We start from the raw sequence: 14,745 nt of genomic DNA on the forward strand, positions 1-14,745 counted from the left end.
AGCCCGTGGGAGTTACAGTGAGAGAATGCAGTTCAATGCCTGCCACCGGGTGGTGCTCAATATACTCACACCCCACCTTGACCTTTCAGGTGATCTCTGGAACCCCCCCAGCCCCACTGCTGCACCGTTGCCTGCCCTCACAACTTCGGGGCGGGGCTGGAGACAGCCTGCTGAATAATCGCCCTGCGCATGCGCAGCCGCCATGAGTCACGTGGCCCGACGCCACCGAAGTCCTCAAGAGCAAGGCCTCAGGAACTTTCTGTCGTCAGTGGGGACCCTTGGGACAGCTTTGTTCTCACCTCGGCTGGAGCTTGGGGTCCTTGGAACACCCGAGTGTGCAGTTGAGGGGCTGCGAGAGAAGGCAAAGACCTTCCAGAACTTCAAATGAGGGTTCTTTTGACCTTCGTATGTTTTCTGTTTTGAGACAGGGTCTAGCTCTGTTGCCCAGGCTGGAGTGCAGTGGTGCGATCACAGCTCACTGCAACCTCTGCCTCCCAGGTCAAGCGATCCTCTTGCTTCAGCCTCCTGAGTAGCTGGGACCACAGGTTCGCACAATCACCCAAGCTTTTTTTTTTTTTTTTGAGACCTAGTCTCATTTTGTCTCCCAAGCTGGAGTGCAGTGACGCGATCCTGTCTCACTGCAACCTCCACCTCCCGGGTTCAAGCGATTCTCTTGCCTCAGCCTCCCTAGTAGCTGGGATTACAGGCGGCTGCCGCCACGCCTGGCTAATTTTTGTATTTTGGTAGAGACGGCGTTTCACCGTGTTGCCCAGGCTGGTCTCGGGAACTCCTGAGCTCCGGCAATCCGCCTGCCTCGGCCTCCCAAAATGCTGGGATTACAGGCATGAGCCACCGCGCCCGGCCCACCCAAGCTATTTTTAAAATTTTTTTGTAGAGAGGGGGTCTCACTTTGTTGCCCAAGCTGGTCTGGAACTCCTGGCTTCAAGCGACCTGCCCGCTTTGGCCGCCCAAAGTGTTGGGATTACAGGAGGTGCTCCCAGCCACCCTTTCCATGTTTGAGGGAGGCTTTCCCAGGCCCCTGGGACTAAAGGAAACCAACCAGGGAAATGGATTCTGGGCAGCCCTTCCTCATTCGTTCACCCAGGTAAGAAATGAACCCTTCCCTGGTGTTCAGCACCAAAGATACCGTGACAAGGACCTAGCTGGGGAGATAGACTTTCCCTGGAAAGTGGAAACTGAGTGGAAACTGAAGGCATGCATCCGAGTTAATCTGGGGGAGCTGGGAGAGGAAGAGGTTGCAGACGGACCAGGGACATTGAGGAAGGTAAAAGCTTTCAAGGGGGAATGAGCCTGGATGGTCTCGAGAACTGATGGGTGTGGGAACAGTGGCCCTGGGAAGAATTTTGGACTTGATCCTAAGAGCGGCAGGAAGCCACTGAAGTTGGGGGATAATGTAATCTTTAGAGTCCTGCACTGAATCATTTTGCTTTTCTTTCTCATTCAGAAAAATGGATTTTGAATTCCACACCTGCCATACTAATTTTTAAAACTTTATTTTCAGAAATAGAAAATAAGAGAACGATGGACTATGTGTTTCTTCTCAGGGTTAAATATGCTAAAAGATGCAAATTGCCTAGCATTCTATATGTGGTCTATAAATGGTAATTCCCTATCTCTCTTCTAAATTCCATTCCACAATTTCCACCCTTCCAGGAGCATTGAATGAGATCAGTCCTCTCTACAGACTAAAGATAAATTTCATTTGAAGTACCTGGATGGATGAAAAATTTGATTGGTTCAAAAGATTACAGGGTAATTATTTTACAAATTATTATTCATATAGTATGCTCCCCATGAGCATACAACATATTATTTGATTTATGGAATTGCAATTTACATTCAACTTTTTAGGAGCACATTTATTTATTTACTTAAAAAAATCGTTTTGCGACGGAGTCTTGCTCTTTCATCCAGGCTGGAGTGAAGTGACATGATCATAGCTCAGGCAGCTTTGATCTCCCAGGCTCAAGCAATCCTCCCACCTCAGCCTCCCTAGTAGCTGGGATCATAGGCATGTGCTACCATGCCTGGAGGATTTTTTATTTTTAGTAGAGATGAGGTCTCATTATATTGCCTGAGCTGATCTCAAACTCCTGGGCCTGAGCAATCCTCCCACCTCAGCACCCCCAAAGTGCTAGGATTATAGGTGTGAGCCACTGAGCCCAGCCTAGAAGCATATTTATTTTAGAAAACAAGACTAAGTTTCAAAAAGGCAGGGGCCACATCTATGTTTTTCTCCACTGTAAGATCACCACCTTGCTGGACACGTAGTAGACTTTCAAATATCTGTTAGATAGATTTAAATACTGAAATATATTTTCTGCTACATTGAAAGTCAGGGTCCTCAATTCTAGGGTTTTCTCTTTACAGTTGTTAACATGAATTTTGATGGCATGAAAATGCTTGTTCTCTGAATTATATTTAGCTCATACAAACTCTACTGCACAATTATGTTGTAAAGGGGAATTAAGTTTTATCTTTAAGTTGTTATTATAGCCTTGGGAAAAGGTGAACATTGAGAATAACTACATGAAGTGGTAGCATATTGTATTGTTAATTTTGCTACTTTTCTTTTTCTTTTTTTTTTTGAGACGGAGACTCGCCCTGTTGCCCAGCCTGGAGTACAACGGCGCAATCTTGGCTCACTGCAACCTCCGCCTCCTGGGTTCAAACAATTCTCTTGCCTCAGCCTCCCGAGTAGCTGGGATTACAGGTGCCCGCCACCACGCCCAGCTACTTTTTGTATTTTTAGTAGAGACGGGGTTTCACCATGTTGGCCAGGCTGGTCTCGAGCTCCTGACCTCGTGATCTGCCTGCCTCGGCTTCTCAAAGTGCTGGGATTACGGGCGTGAGCCACTGTACCCAGCCCTACTTTTTCTTTTTAACGTGGTGTAGGGCCTAGAACAGACTGTCACATGTGAAAGGTATGTCAGGCAGGGTCTGTATAAGAAACAGATGGCACATTCAAATTAGATCATTAGAAGAATATTTAATAAATGGACTATTTACAAGGTTGAAGCAGGAAGTGGGGAAGCTATAAGGGATAGTGCCGTAGCCATGGGGCCTTTACCACTCTTAGATCTGAAGGTTGAGGGGAGGGAGAAATGACAGAACCCAGAAAGAGAGAGTTGTGTGGAGCAGGCTGCCTTGAGAAAGAGGGGTGACCTTTTATCAAAAGGCACAACCAACCTAAGGCCATCTGGCAGGAGGGAAGTGGGGAAAGAAACACTTCACCCGTGCTGTCCTCCTGCCCTCCCATCTCCTGCTGCCGCTCCCATTGGCTGTACCCGCCTGGAAGCTAGAGGGCAGGAGAGTGAGCTGCTGCAGTCCATGTAGGTCAGCCCGCCAGGGCCAAGGGCAGCACGGAGAAGGGTGGAAGAGCGGATCTGGAAGGCAAATGGAAACTATCTGGTACAGGAGACTTCATTTGCATGCTGGATAAAGACTTGATATTTAAATCCTGGTATCTTAGGGAGGCTGTGAAACCTTAAGGGATGGAACTATGGCAGCAGGTTCAGGGTTCTCATTTGTTCATTCCTCAGATCTCCTGAGGATACTAGAAAAAGTATTGTGCTGGGCATTTGAGAGACGCCCAGCAATGGCAAAGCACTCTGAGAAATTCAATGCATTTTCCTTCCTGATGCATATATATATATATATATATATTTTTTTTTTTTTTTTCTGATGCGTATATTTTTAAGAACACATCCCTCCTCTATCAAGAGCACTTGTTTAGAGCTCTGAATAGTAAATACAATCCTACTGGTCTCAGAATGAGACACTGCTTCCCCAGAAGCAAGAAAGTTCAGGCAAAGCTCACAGGTTCTGATTTTTTATTTTTATTTTTTTTGAGACAGCGTCTCACTCTGTTGCCCAGCCTGGAGTGCAGTGGCGTGATCTTGGCTCACTGCAACCTCTGCCTCTTGGGCTCAAGTGATTCTCGTGCGTCGGCCTCCCGAGTAGCTGGGGTTACAGGTGTGTGCCACCACACCCAGGTAATTTTTGTATTTTTAGTAGAGACGAGGTTTCACTGTGTTGGCCAGGCTGTCTTGAACTTCTGACCTCACATGATCCATCCACCTCGGCCTCCCAAAGTGCTGGGATTACCAGCATGAGCCATGACGCCTGGCCTCCAGCTCTGAATCTTATGGCTAGCAACTGACAATTATGTTCCTCACCAGGTCAGTACCCTTTAGGTTGTAGCTGGATGGACATTTTTTCAGGCCCAGGGACCAGAATAGAATGTGTGAGAGCGACTCTGGAAAGTGGACTTGCTCTTATGAATGGAGTGGCTTGTGGTCTCACATTTTCTGAATCTGTGAAATCATTCCACTCTTTAATGAGGTCCTCTTAGAAGGGGAGGGAATAGATCTCCTTTAGTGACATGACTTTGACAAGCAAATCAATTCGTTCCATTTGTTTCCTCTTTGAAAACAGCAATCCTCGAGTGTTACATAACCTAATCTTCATGCCTCACTGGTTTGTTCTGTCCTCCTGAGGAATTGGCAGATGGTGCCAATGCGGAGACCCGCGCACACGCCTTGCAAGCCTCATGGTAACAGGAGAGTTGCTCACAGTGTCTGTCTCTCTGCTGTGGGGTCCCTCGCTGGCATTTGTTTCCCTGGATCGGTTGGCTTTTTAGCATCCCTCAGGCACCGCTGGCTTCTTGCCCTCGGCTCTCATTCCAAGATTAATTGGAAATGCTGAAAGCAGATAAAAAGAGAACAGAAAGTGAAGTTGAAAGGGCAGAGAATTTGCTGGATTTTTTTCTAAAAGCCCTCCTCCGTTAAAGGCCGAGCATCTTTGGAGATTTTTAGCTTCAGAATGGTGACTCCCTCCTTCAGCCTGGTCCCTGTGCACATCTTTGTTGCTGGGTTACACACAGCACAGGGACAAGGCTGGCTGTGTCAGAGCTGGGAGAGTAGAGATCTGCTTGATAAGGTCTCTGAATTTCTCCAACAGCGAGTCACATATCTGCAGAAATGATTGTTCCCCAGATAGGGCAGTTACCTGGAGTCCACCTTCAGGTCGGTGATGTCACTTACGAAGGGAAAATTATCTCAGAACTCTGTAAGGTGAGGAGCCTCCTGGCAAGGCCCTGTCAGCCAGAACTACAATGCTGAGATGTCCTAGTAAAGGCACTGCCTATACATCTTGTTTAAAAATCTGGAAGTGGCAGCTTCCAAAGGAAAGGAGTGGTGGGCAGAGTTCTAATATTTAGGACTGGAAAGCGGCTGATGTGCTCTGGTATTGCTTTTCAATTGTTAAAATATTGAAATACTTCCATACTACTGGGTAAAGAGTTGGATCTTTGAATTCCCCATGCTCTCATCCCTCTGCTAATACTTAAGTCTGTTGAGAGGGTCTTATTTTATTCAATTTCATGAGGAGCTCTACCTGTCCATGCAGCAATGGGAGCTTCCTTTGCTGAACCCACTTTGCTTTCACCGTGCAGTACCAGTAGGTCTTCTTGGTGCAGGGCCAGGCACCACTCCAAGTGCCACAGATGTAACCGCCCTGCTCACAGACTGCACTGTTGGCTGACTGCTTTTGGACAGAACCTCCAGGCAATTAAAACATAGAACCCTCCTGCCTGTGGCGAAAACATGCCTGGTCCTTAAAGGTCACATACACCTTTATGCTTGCTGTCACTCAGGATCCAGGTTGTATTTGCACGCAACAGAAATGAGCTGTCTGAAGGAGAACCACAGCCCCTGCAGCATCTTCTTTTATGGCCACCCTCCCCCATGCACTGGGTCCAGGCATAGAGGACTCATTTCTATAAAAGCAATAATGGGCCGGTGCGGTGGCTCACACCTGTAATCCCAGCACTTTGGGAGGCCTAGGTGGGTGGATCACCTGAGGTCAGGAGTTGGAGACCAGCCTGGTCAACATGGCAAAACCCCGTCTCTACTAAAAATATAAAAATTAGCCAGGTGTGATGGTGCACGCCTGTGATCCCAGCTACTTGGGAGGCTGAGGCAGGAGAATTGCTTGAACCTGGGAGGCAGAGGTTGCAGTGAGCCGAGATTGCACCACTGCACTCTAGCCTGGGCGACAGAGCAAGACTCCATCGCAAAACAAACAAACAAAAAGCAATAATAGTTTTCTTTTTAAAAATTTGTTATTCATTCACTAAATAATATCGTGTGAGCACCTATCATGCTATTATGTTTTGGTCACTGTGCTAAGTGCAGGATGTGTATAAATCAGAGCTTGTCTCTGCTTTCATGGAACATATAGTTTAGTGGGATGTGGGAAGACAGACCATAAAGGAAGCCACGGTGGCTGGAATGTGGTGGGGTCATCTGAACATGGGTTGCATTTCGCCTCACGGAAACTGCATAGATGTCATGGGTGGCTTCTGGTGTGTGGTCGACTTATCGAATGTATCTACCCTGTTAGAACACTGGGGTGCATGGCACCAGTATTAAAGGTGCAAAGCATAGGGGGTGACCACTTCCTGCATCCAGTGAGGATCTCCGAGAGGTTGGGAACTGCTCTGGATTGGGCAGAGATAGGGGGGAATATTCTGAATGAGGAATGGAGACGATAGGTTCTAACATTTCGAGGTCAGGCGTGCTATTTATTTATATATTTATGTATTTATTTATTTATTTATGACAGAGTCCTGCTCTGTCGCCCAGGCTGGAGTGCAGCGACAGGATATCGGCTCACTGCAACCTCTGCCTCCCGGGTTCAAGCGATTCTTGTGCCTCAGCCTCCCAAGTAGCTGGGATTACAGGCTCCCGCCACCACGTGTGGCAAATTTTTGTATTTTTAGTAGACATGGGTTTCACCATGTTGGCCAGGCTGGTCTCAAACTCCTGACCTCAAGTGATCCACCCACCTTGGCCTCCCAAGGTGCTGGGATTACAGGCATGAGCCACTGTGCCTGGCCAAGTGTGCTGCTGGAGTGCAATGGCATGATCTTGGCTCTTAGCAACCTCCGCCTCCTGGGTTCAAACAATTCTCCTCCCTCAGCTTCCCGAGTAGCTGGGATTACAGGCATGCGCCACCGTGCCCGGCTAATTTTGTATTTTTAGTAGAGATGGGGTTTCTCCATGTTGGTCAGGCTGGTCCCGAACTCCTGACCTCAGGTGATCCGCCCACCTCAGCCTCCCAGAGTGCTGGGATTACAGGTGTGAGCCTCCATGCCCGGCCCCAAGTGTACTGTTTTTAAAAGACAGTAACTTCTGACCCATCAGTCATCTGTAAGGGACAGGATTTCCTTCATCAATGTTTATTCCCTCCTTTGCCTCATTAACCAAGTGAGTTCAGTCACCAAAATCATAATTCATGCCCCTAAGATGGTCCAGTCGACCGTTGTACTTATCAGTATTATTTTTGTTCTATCTGTCCTGATGGTTTGATTTTACTTTTTATTGAGTTATTATTTATATGCAGTGAGATGTACAGTCTTGAGTGTATAGTTCAGTTTTTGACCCATGCATATATTTCATTTTTATGTTAAAAATGGAGGCCGGCTACAGTGGCTCATGCCTGTAATCCCTGCACTTTGGGAGGCCGAGGTAGGAGGATCGTTTAAGCTAAGGAGTTTGAGACCAGCCTGGGCAACTGAGTGAGACCTCATCTCTACTACAAATAAAAAAAAAATTAGGCCGGGCGCAGTGGCTCATGCCTGTAATCCCAGCACTTTGGGAGGCCAAGACGAGCAGATAATGAGGTCAAGAGATCCAGACCATCCTGGCCAACACGGTAAAACCCCGTCTCTACTAAAAATACAAAAATTAGTTGGGTGTGGTGGTACGTGCCTGTAGTCCCAGCTACTTGGGAGGCTGAGGCAGGAGAATCGCTTGAACCCAGGAGGCGGAAGTTGCAGTGAGCCGAGATGGAGCCACTGCACTCCAGCCTGGCAACAGAGCGAGACTCTGTCTCAAAAAAAAAAAAAAAATTAGGTCCAGTCAACCGTTATACTTGTATTATTTTTGCTCTATCTGTCCTGATGGTTTAATTTTTCTTTTTATTGAATTATTATTTATACACAGTGAGATGTACAGTCTTAAGTGTATAGTTAGTTTTGATCCAGGCTTTTTTTTTTAAACCGAGTCTTGCTGTGTCACCCAGGCTGGAGAGCAATGGCACAATCTCCACTCACTGCAACCTCTGCCTCCTGGGTTCAAGTGATTCTCCTGACTCAGCCTCCCAAGTAGCTGGGACTATAGGCATGTGCCAGCACACCCAGCTAATTTTTGTATTTTTAGTAGAGCCAGGATTTCACCATGTTGGCCAGGCTAGTCTCGAACTCCTGACTCAAGTGATCACCTGCCTTGGCCTCCCAAAGTGCTGGGATTACAGGCATGGGCTGCTGCGCCCAGTCCCAGGCATAAATTCTTGTAACCCATAAAAACCCTTTTCATTTTTACTTTAAAAATCTTGGAGGCCGGACGTGGTGGCTCACACCTGTATCCCAGCACTTTGGGAGGCCGAGGTGGGAGGACTGCTTGAGCTCAGGAGTTTGAGACCAACCTGGGCAACTGAGTGAGACTTCATCTCTACTACAAATAAAAAAATTAGGTGGGCATGGTGGCATGTACCTGTAGTCTCAGCTGCTTGGGAGGCTGAGGTGGGAGGAATGCTTGAGCCTGGGAGGTCAAGTCTCCAGTGAGCTATGATGGCACCACTGCACTCCAGCCTGGGCAACTGATTGAGACTTTGTCTTGAAAAAAAAAAAACTTGACATCCTCTCAAGTGATGAACATTTGGGTCCAAGGGCAGATTATTGGAAAAGAATCCTCTATGTAGCCCACTGACTATTACCCCCACCCTCTAAAATCTCATCCAATCCTTTCCTGAGTTTCCCAATCACACAGAAGACTTAAAACCGTAAGAACATTTTGTAATCCCAGCTTTCTGAAACATAACAGAGATATTGTCATCTGAAAACAAGGGGAGATTAAGTGCAAAATTTGATTCTGACAATAGCAGAAAGGAACAAGTTAGACAAAGAACGTCACAGAGTGAATTCAAGCACCACCGTGTAAATGCTCCACAACCTTTTTCAAGACTCTAAACATGACACACAGTCTTGGTGAGGAAACAACAATTTTTAAAGGAGTTTGCTACAGGGACATGGCATCATCAAACTGCGATCTGTTAAATGAGAGATCCAGGTACATTTTAGGAGTTTTGCTCTTAACCCTGCCTTACTCTTTCTGGATGGATTCTCTTAGAAATGAGGCATAAAGACAGCTAAACACACGTTCTCTCTACACTGATGCAGTCCTCCCCAAACCCACCTTTTCTATATCACTGCCCTTGTATGCTGAGATGCCTTTCCAGTGCTGCAAAACAGCTCTTTTTCTGCCTAGTTTTCACCAATGATTATACAGCCAAATAACATAACAACAGGTAATTATTTAATAATTACAATTTGTGTAACACCTAAAGGCAAATGAGAGGCTTTATGTGAAAGTGCCTTTTTTTTTTTTTTTTTTTTTTTTTGAGCTGGAGTTTCACTGTCACCCAGGCTGGAGTGCAATGGCACGATCTCAGCTCACTGCAACCTCCGCCTCCCAGGTTCAAGCAATTTTCCTGCCTCAGCCTCCTGAGTAGCTGGGATTACAGGCACCCGCCACCACACCCGGCTAATTTTTGTAGTTTTAGTAGAGACGGGATTTCACCACGTTTGCCAGGCTGGTCCCGAACTCCTGACCTCAGGTGATCCTCCCGCCTTGGCCTCCCAAGGTGCTGGGATTACAGGCTCGAGCCACCGTGCCTGGCTGTGAAAGTGCTTTTAAAGCTGTAAAGGTCTATACAATCCAAAAAGATTCTTTTAAAATCGTTTTTACATGGCAGGATACTTTGAAGCAACTGGATTTCCGTTGTATCTCACAATCAGTGAGGCAAGCCATTCTCATTTTCCATATTCAGGATTTTCCATGTCTTAGTGATGGTATTTCTGGAATATTCCTGGATCTGACCCAGCCTCTGAAATTAGTCCTCATGTCCTCCCCACCAGACTTAAAATCCATGAAGAAAGGTATGATATTCACTTATTAACTATTCTATTCCTGAGGCCTAGCCCTTGGTGGGCATTTAGTAATTTCTGTTAAGCAAATGAACGTCATTGGTCTTGCCTTCAGTCTCCTTCCAGCCCACCTGACAATGTATTTTTTGCATTGCATTTTTGAAGCATCATTTCAAAAACACAGTTCTGGGCCGGGTGCGGTGGCTCATGCCTGTCATCCCAGCACTTTGGGAGGCCAAGGTGGGCGGATCACTTGAGGTCAGGAGTTTGAGACCAGCCTGGCCAACCTGGTGAAACACTGTCTCTACTAAAAATAAAAAAAAAAAAAATTAGCTGGGCATGGTGGCAGGCACCTATAATCCCAGCTACTCGGGAGGCTGAGGCAGGAAAATTGCTTGAACCTGAGAGGCAGAGGTTGCAGTAAGCCGAGATTGGACCACTTCACTCCAGCCTAGGTGACAGACCGAGACTCCATCTCAAAAACAAAAAGCAAAACCCAAAAAAACCACAGTTCTGCTTGCATTTTGCATTGCATTTTGAGGCATCATTTCAAAAACACAGCTCTGCTTGCATCCTACACAAACTCACAAAACCTTCAAGGATTCTCCATTGCCAATAAAATAAAGTACAAACTGCTGAATGTCACACTCAAGATCTTTCATGGTCTAGTTCCAAACCACCTTTCTAGGCCCATTTCCCAGCCCTCATTTTCCTTCCCCCTTCAATCGCCAAATGATTCCCAAGCACGCCATGCAGGTTCACACTCCCAACCCTGACTTAATCTATGCCCCCTGCCTGGCATGACCTTCCTTTGGCCCTCCTTATTCATCTGAGGGAATTTCACTTATTCTTCAAAAAGCAGCTCAAATGTGACCTCCTCTAATGCTTTCTCTAGCTCCCCTTAGGGTTCTCCCATATAACTTAGCTCATAATCCCCTTATTACACATTTCCCATTATAGTTTAGTTGGTTTTCTCCCCTGACCCTCTGCCTTTTTTTTTTTTTTTTTTTTTTTGAGACAGGGTTTGACTCTTTTGCCCAGGCTGGAGTGCAGTGGTGGGATCTTGGCTCACTGCAGTCTCTGGCTCCCAGGCCCAAGCCATCTTCCCACCTCAGACTCCCAAGTAGCTGGGACTACAGGTTCATGCCAACAAGCCCGGCTAATTTTGGTACATATTTCTTTGGTAGAGATGACGTTGCACCATGTTGCCTAGGCTAGTCTTTAACTCTTAACATCAGGCGATTCCTCCTGCCTTGGCCTCCCAAAGTGCTGGGGTTACAGGCATGAGCCATTGTGCCTGGCCCCAGTGGTGCTTTAATAATGTCAACTGTCATATGCCACCCACTGCTGCAAACTCACCAGTGGCTTCCCTTCACACTTAGAGGAAACCCAAAGCCTTGACATTTTTGGACCCTGCTTTCCTCTCCAGTTTCTTTTTTTTTTTTTTTTTTGAGACGGAGTCTCGCTCTGTCGCCCAGGCTGGAGTGCAATGGCACGATCTCGGCTCACTGCAAGCTCCGCCCCCTGGGTTCATGCCATTCTCCTGCCTCAGCCTCCCGAGTATCTGGGACTACAGGTGCCTGCCACAACGCCCGGCTAATTTTTTTTTTTTTTTTTGTATATTTAGTAGAGACGGGGTTTCACCGTGTTAGCCATGATGGTCTCGATCTCCTGACCTCGTGATCCACCCACCTCGGCCTCCCAAAGTGCTGGGATTACAGGCTTGAGCCACCGTGCCTGGCCCCCTCTCCAGTTTCATCTCTCCTACTTTCCCCCTCGCTCACTCCAGCCTCCTTTATCTCCGCTTCTCCTGGAACATGCCAAGCTATTCCCTCCTCAGGACTTTTGAACAGCCTCCCTCTGCCAGGGAGGCTCTTCTCCCAGGTATATACATGACTTGTTCCTTTACTTCATTTGAGTTTCTACTCAGATATTCTGTCTGCAGAGAGGCCTTCCCTAATCACTCTCTAAAAGAGCACCCTTAGCCAGACACAGTGGCTCATGCCTGTAATCCCAGCATTTTAGGAGGCCGAGGCGGGAAGATTGTTTGATGTCAGGAGTTCAAGACCAACCTGGCCAACATAGCGAGACCCTGTCTCTATGTAAAAATATTAAATACATAAATAAAATAGCACCGCCCGTTAAGCCCTAGTCCCTTACCTGCTTTATTTCTTTCCATGGCACGAAACACCACCAGTTTGTCACCATTACTTTTCCATGCATTTATGTATTTGTTGATTTGTTGCTGAGGATAGAGACCATTTTGTTTGCTATCATATCCCTGGTACCTAGAACACTGCCTGGCAGATAACAGGCACTCAATTATTTGTTGAATGAATGGATCAATCTTTGTATCCAAGATGACTACTGCAGTGCTTGGTTGTATACATATTTGTCAAATAAGTGACCAAATTAATACATTTTACAAATGAAATGGAATCCTGGCATACATCCAGGATTATCTGGGATATGAGTGAAGGTGTTTCATCCACTTTGCTTCATGGACATAATTTTTATTTATTTACTCTAGTAATCATAGGTAACATAATCAGATTCTTCAGTTTTTCAGAAACTAGTTGGTGACTGAGGTCTTGCCCAAAAATATTTAGGGCATTTCAGAAAGGTTACCAACAGTGGCACAGCAGGGATTTAGAATACCCAGCAGTCCTCTGCCTCTCATTGGCTCCTGAGGGTTTCTGATAAGGTTCTTTATCTCCTGTGATTTATATTGAATGTGCCTTTGTTTTTAATCCTGCCAAACACTGATTATTCTGAGGGCTGGAGCAGGTAAGACACTGACTGACCTCGAACTCAAAGGGTGGACTCATTACACCCTGCATATCCCAGTGGACCCTGCAATGAGCCTTCAGGGCTGCAACGCCCCAGGCTGCTTCAGGGTTTGGGCTTTAGGAACCTGAGTGGCTTTGATATGGCAATTCAGTCCCTTAAGGGTAGCTGATCTGGGGAACAATTTGCCACACTTTCCTAGTTTACTTTAGCCTCTGGGCAGTTGCTTTCCCAGCCCATCCATTTTCCTTAATTCCTTGCCTACGGGTAAGTAAAAGAGGCACACAGGGCCCAGCGTGGTGGCTCACGCCTGTAATCCCAGCATTTTGGGAGGCCGAGGTGGGCAGATCATGAGGTCAGGAGATCGAGACCATCCTGGCTAACGTGGTGAGACCCCATCTCTACTAAAAATACAAAGAATTAGCTGGGCGTGGTGGCGGGCGCCTGTAATCCCAGCTACTCGGGAGGCTGAGGCAGGAGAATCGCTTGAACCCCGGGGGCAGAGGTTGCAGTGAGCCGAGATTGTGCCACTGCACTCCAGCCTGGCGACAGAGCGAGACTCTGTAAAGAAGCAGACAGTGCAGAGAAGGATGAACTCTTGGATGAACTCTTGGCATGAGTGAAGTGTAATATCGGCAATCTGTTTGTGTATCCTTCTTTTTTTTTTTTTTTTTTTTTTTTTTGAGACAGGGTCTCACTCTGTTGCCCAGGCTGGAGTGTAGTGACCCAATCTCGGCTCACTGCAACTTTCACTTCCCGGGTTCAAGTGATTCTCGTGCCTACAAGTGGCTGGGATTACAGGCGCCCATCACCATGCCTAATTTTTGTATTTTTAGTAGAGACAGGGTTTCACCATGTTGGCCAGGCTGGTCTCGAGCTCCTGACCTCAAGTGATCCGCCCACCTTGGCCTCCCAAAGTGCTGGGATTACAGGTGCGAGCCACTGTGCCCGGCCTCGTGTATCCTTTTAATGAGGCCGAGCGGTGACCAGACTGTGGATGGCATTGGGGCCAGGGACCAGAACAGGGAGAGCCTGGGAGGAACCCCTCCAGCCCCCCGCAAAGCTCAAGCACCGGATACTAAAGAAGAATGGTAGATGGGGCCTCATGATGTGCTGGGGGAAGGGAACTGGCTTAACTGGATGGTCCCCTGTCCAAGCACTGGGCTAGGCCTTTTGTGTGCATAGTATCGTCTGCTGTTACCAAGAAATTAGTTATGCTTATCATCTGCATTTTACAGCAGAGGAGAACAAGGCTCAGAGAGGTTGATGACACCTGCCCAAGTTACCCAGATGGTAGGTGGCAGAGCTGGGATTTGAGATTCAGATCAGGCCTGGGAGGCTCCCTGACTGCCCACCGAGAGCAGGAATTTCTGTAGCATCTAGAAAGGCGTGAAGGTGAAAGAGGGGACAAGAGCTGGAGGGGCAGCAAATGGGTCCTACCTGAGACTTACCATCATCAGGTGCTGCCAGACCTGGCTTCTCTTCTATTCTGAGAACTGATATCCTGTGGCTGACTTACCAGGGTCGTCCTAGTCCCCCCGCACGGTATTGGGAGTGGAGGCAGCCCCACACGGAGGCGCTGGGAGCGTTTCCTCCCAGCAGTGTCCTGTCACTGCATTCCGGCCCCTGCGTTTGTAGGCAGTGGTGTCACAGAGTGCCTTCATGCTTCTCGGGTCTCCGGTTCTCCCCGCACCTCTGTAGTCCTCATTGCCAAAGTTGTACCCCCTGGAGAGTGCACCCTGCCTGCATTTCTGGAGGTTCGGGCTGTTCCGGGGCTCTGCAGGAGCCTCCAGGCGTGATAAAGAGCGCTGCCGGCACTCCCGGGGTCTCGGCCTCTTTGGGGCCCATTGCCAAGCCCCTTCCCTCCTCGTGCTCCCGCTCCGCGTTGCAGCGTCCCCTTCGCCGCCAGGGGCCGCCCGGAAGCGGGGCTCCCCCAAGGCGGGGCG

General features: G+C 47.7%; 1 long non-coding RNA gene across 1 annotated transcript; it reads right to left on the bottom strand.

Annotated features, from left to right (window-relative positions):
- Positions 1-2,987: 2,987 nt before the first annotated feature.
- Positions 2,988-14,703, bottom strand: LOC100938883 (uncharacterized). Its single transcript, XR_152045.3, has 2 exons — positions 14,251-14,703; positions 2,988-4,724 (listed from the first exon to the last, which is right to left on the bottom strand). It is a non-coding gene; the product is annotated as an uncharacterized LOC100938883 (long non-coding RNA).
- Positions 14,704-14,745: the final 42 nt, after the last annotated feature.

This window comes from Pongo abelii, chromosome 10, assembly GCF_028885655.2.
Source record: "Pongo abelii isolate AG06213 chromosome 10, NHGRI_mPonAbe1-v2.0_pri, whole genome shotgun sequence".
Taxonomy (NCBI): Eukaryota; Metazoa; Chordata; class Mammalia; order Primates; family Hominidae; genus Pongo; species Pongo abelii.